The following is a 5206-nucleotide window of genomic DNA, read 5'->3' as shown; positions in this document are numbered from 1 at the left end:
TACATAATCTAAATTGATATGAACATGAAATTATATAATGAATGGAAATAGCAACCAGGTGGGTCTGGCACAGGTTGTGGTAAACAAATTCTTATGGAAGAGGCAGAGAGATTAGAAAGAGATGATAGAAGAAATTTAAAAGTGAGAAATCTTTACATGGTATGCTACACTGTAGTACTTGTGAGATGATTTAATAAATCCCGCAGTGTACAGTTACCAGATGGAAAAGATCAAAAGAGTCGTGTCAGCAATGAGAATAAGAGGGTGTGAATTAAATGGGACATGAAGTTCAGATACTGAAATAACTTCGAGTTTGTCCCTCTGTCTCCAGTGTCTAAATTTGGAGCCGTGGGGTTCGGAGTAGAGCTGGTACAGGGTGTCTTGATTGCTGTTACAGAAAGTTGATCCTGGGATAGCAACAGGGGGAGGTTTCCTGTGGGGTGGGGGGAGGAAGGGGAAAGCTAGAAACCCTGTCACCCCAAAGTGAACCAGTCTATGCTGGTCTGATGGACTGCCCTCAGTCTGAAACCTCTTGTCCCATCACTCTGACGGCATTGGAACTGGTCAGAGCTGGTTTTACCTTTCCAGGTCACACTGAACGCAGGTCACACATCTCAGCACTCCAAAAGCAGTCCTAAAAGTGCGTAAGCCCACAGCACAGACTCCAGATCAGCCTGCCCAACTGAACAGAGGAGGGTCTCTGTGAAGCAATGGAACCGTGAAGCCAGGTGATCATGAAACCAGATAACAAGTTAAAACAGGCATATGCCTGTAACTTGGGAATAAGTTGTGGGAGTAAGTTGTGTTTCCTAAAGTGTATTTGAGTACATTTTCCCTTGGTTTTCTCCTTGGCATTTGCTCTTTAGTACAACACTGAACATCTGTTAATTTTAGGTTAAGTCAGCTTGCCACATGCTGTATGACAAATGTACCAAAAGTGGACACAATGTAAATATAAATTTACAATGAATATACATACAGTTACAGTTAGAAATTTACATCCAGTCATTGTGGTATGAATGTCATAACAACTCTGGTCTCTTAATGATTTCTTTGAACCTTGAGAAAAGAAAAGGAGAGACTGGGTTAATTTATACAAAAGGTAATGAGGGAAGTGGGAGCAGGTAGGGAACACAGCTCCAGGCAGCTAACCAAATGAGACAGGGAAGTAAAAAAACACAAACACAGAGCAGCGCTTACCAAAATAAAACAGGAGGGAAGACAACTGAATGGGGAAATGGGATTAACTTTACACAAATAAACATAGGAATAAGGAAGACAAAAATAACTAACACAACGATGAGATTGAAGGAACAGAACAGGAACGCTAACAGGAACTAATAAACCCAGAGTCCTCTATAACTAAACTAAGAACATGAGGCTAAAAGATAAGGAACCTATACTAAACATGGGGTGATCGTGGCTCAAGAGTTGGGCGTTCGCCTTGTAATCTGAAGGTTGCCGGTTCGAGCCCCGGCTTGGACAGTCTCGGTCATTGTGTCCTTTGGCAAGACTGTTGCCTACTGGTGGTGGTCAGAGGGCCTGGTGGTGCCAGTGTCCAGTAGCCTCACCTCTGTCAGTGTGTCCCAGGGTGGCTGTGGCTACAATGTAGCTTGCCATCACCTGTGTGTGTGAATAGGTGGATGACTGGATGTGTAAAGCGCCTTGGGGTCCTTAGGGACTAGTAAGGCGCTATACAAATACAGGCCATTTACCATTTACATGAGGACATAACAAAACTTAGGCACAAGGAAATACAAAATAACACTATAACAAACTATAAAATAATAGAGAAAATGAACTTCAATAACTTTGCAAAACCGAAAAGAAAATAATGGACAAACAAAAAACTCAAAACCAAGAACCTAACGCAGAGGGACCATAATAGCTCTTCTTCCAGGGTGGAATGATTGCAAAGCTTTAATAACTTACAAGAAGCAAAAGTTGGGCCCATAAGTCTGGATTTATTTTGGATTTTCCCAAATTCACAAAGGTTCAAATTATTCACACAGGGTCAGATATATACATATACCCCCATTGTTTGACCACTCTTCTTGGCAGAATTGGTTCATTGAGTTCATTTCCTGGCACAAACCCAGCTTTTAAACGATCCACAAATTTTCAATAAGGTTGAAGTCGGGACTTTGGGAAGGCCATTTCAAAAGCTTAAAGTTAGCCCGTTTTTATCGATTCCAAAACCAGTATTGATGTGTGTTTGGGATCATTGTCCTTTAACTGTCCAAGTTTCAACAATCTATCTATTGATTTAAGGTGAAGCTGAATAATTTGAAGGCAATGCTCCTTCTTTATTATTCCAACCGCTTTGTGCAGTGCACCAGTATCACTGACAGCAAAACAGCCCCTGATCATGGTGCTACCACCACCATGCTTGACAGCTGGTACAGCGCTCATAGGTTTGAAAGCCTCACCTTTACCTCTCCAAACATGCCTCAAGGTATTATGATCAGACAGCTCAAGCTTTATCTGGTCTGACCGTTATACTTTCCTTCAGAAGGCATTTGGATGGATGGTCTATGCAGGAAGCTGAACATTTCAGTCAAGCTTGAAGGTTTAAAATTTGGAGCTTGGAATTTGGCTTGTATTTTGGTTGACATCCTCTCAGTCCATGGTGGTGTAAAACTCTCTTCACTTTGGACAGTGACGCTTGACACATCAAAATAACAATTATTTGAACTGATTGTAACTGTCCCTGAGACAGTTACAATAAAGGTGTTGGTTTTATATGTTTCTGTAATAGATTCATGTTTAATTTAATTCATTTATTTGTTGGAAAGGGTTAAAATTTATTAAATGAGATAATAAAAGTGTAGCATTTATTAAATTACTTGTCTATAATATGAGGTTACAAAATAAGGGTTTGTTAAAGATGTAAAGTGCTGTAAAGTTTGTATGAGGAGGTGTTTGTAATGGTCACATGGCCAGAGTTTGGCTGAGAGCACAACCATGGCATTGTGGGTCAGAACTAGCATGGATACAGAGCTACAGATGCGGCTACAGCCACAACATTAATGTTATTCTGCATGTGGTCCAAGAGGCGCACACGTCTTCACGGTGGCTGAAAAGAATAACAGAGAGAGAAATAAACTTATGAAGACATCAGTATGAAGCGTGGCCATTCTTTGTTGGACGCCTGTAGTTACACTGATGATCCTGGAATGTGTAGATGTTTAGAAATGGCTCCAAGAGACCTTCATAACTTGTGTAAATCCATAATTCTCCTTCTTAGATCTTTGCCAAGATCCTTGAAGTTTCACATTGTTCAGAGTATTCTAGCGATGGCTGTCAAACAAATCCTTTTTTATGTTGGCAAATACAAACTAACTGTTGTAGTCAATCATGTCAATAACTAATGAGAAGTTAATAGGTCATGGGCTCATCAGCTTAAAAGATATTGTAGAACATTCAGCACCGCTTATAAAAAGATTTGAGTCTGTGTATGTATTACAGCCTGTGTATATATCTTTTGACATGTGTGGATTACAGAAAATCCGAAATTAACTGAAACATTTTTATTTTTTAACATAATTAAAGATATCGTACAATCATTCCACCCTGGAAAACAAACAAATAACATTCATGCCCATGCGTGAGACCACCTGCATGAGTTCGTTAATGTTGACTTATTAAGCTCTGCTCTACATTAGTAATCTACAGATACTGTAAACACACACACACACACACACATATATATATATATATATATATATATATATATATATATATATATATATATATATATACTGTATAATCACACTGATACTGAATATTGTATGAGGCGCTATTGGTGGAAGTCTGCCCTGAGAAAGAACATATGGTATACAATAATATGGCAAGCTTAGTTGTGCCAGTATATAGTAATAATAACTTGAGTTTAGGTAGAAGTCAGTGAGTGTTGTGGTGTTTAAGTCATGAAGTGTAATAAAAGAGGTGATGAAACATGTATCAAACATATTTAATTCATTAGTTTCGTTGACAAGGCTGCCTCATCCAACGATGAGTCATCTAGTAGCAAAGGGCTGTCAGCTAACATCAGAGGGTGTTACTGAAACAGCATGCCGCTTGTGGTCAGCAGTGTTATTGCTTTGATTTGTGTAATACTCACTGCTGGTGAACAAGCACCTGGTTGACACGCATCTCATCTCTGCCTGTTTCAGCTTACATACAGTACAAAGAACAATTAAAATCACTATGCTGGAACATTTTAAGACAGGTTTTCACACTGTGTGCCATCATTACTTTTTAAATCTCTGTCTGAAGTGGGAATTTCAAATATTTTACACTTGCATATCATTACCATCAAACACTATGACAGTTAAAGACAGTTTTGTTTTTACATGTCTCTCGGATTTGGTCAGTATCAGCTATTGGAAGTGTATTTTTGTTATTATGTATTACTATGAGAGAACATGGAGGAGAGAGCCGCAGTACTTCAAGTGTCCTGTAGATGGTGACATCAAGCCAGAACATTTCTTGAAGCATATAAAGTCTGATGAAGAACCTTGGAGGCTTTTCTTGTTTTTGTAATCCTAAAGTTGGACAAAAAACACCTTTTCCTTTTCCTGAGCGAACAGCTTTATGAAATCATCAGTCTGCTGTCAGAAAAAACGATATATGTGTTTGCACATTGCTGCAGTGCTTCTCCTGTTTTGAAACTAGAGCACTTCATTGAGCTTTGCATATATATTTTTAGTTTTTGTGTCTGGTTTGAAAGAGAGATCTCAGACTTAATGAGACGAATATATTATTATCTTATTATTATTATTATCATTATAAAAATAAGACACAGTCACCTTTAATAATCACAAAAAAGGTAAATTGTAAAAAATGTAATCTTTGAGTAGAGTAAAGTGCAAACTTAAAACATTTCATCGTGTATTTTATTTTCATGTCACTTTAAAATTTTGCGATAACGTTTGTTGTTCTGCTTTTAATTAATATCGAATTAATTTTATTTTGATTGTTAAAAGATTTTTCAAGGCAATTATTTCATGATTCAGGCTTTGAGGGGTTAAAAAGATAAAGTAAGATAAGCTTTATTGTTACTGAAGCACAAGCATACATAAAACTGCAAGCTTGTTAATGCAGGGCCTTGTTCTTACAGGCTGTCTTTATATACAGTCTATGCTCCAGACTTCCTCTGCTTTGCCTGCGCGCCTCCCAGCGTGGGCGCGCAGAAAGGGGCGGG

This window comes from Copadichromis virginalis, linkage group LG11 (assembly GCF_057382275.1).
Source record: "Copadichromis virginalis isolate Kocher_CV1m ecotype Utaka linkage group LG11, C_Virginalis_male_GT1.1, whole genome shotgun sequence".
Taxonomy (NCBI): domain Eukaryota; kingdom Metazoa; phylum Chordata; class Actinopteri; order Cichliformes; family Cichlidae; genus Copadichromis; species Copadichromis virginalis.
The sequence above is the reverse complement of the archived record's forward strand: the minus strand, read 5'-3'. Positions refer to the sequence as shown.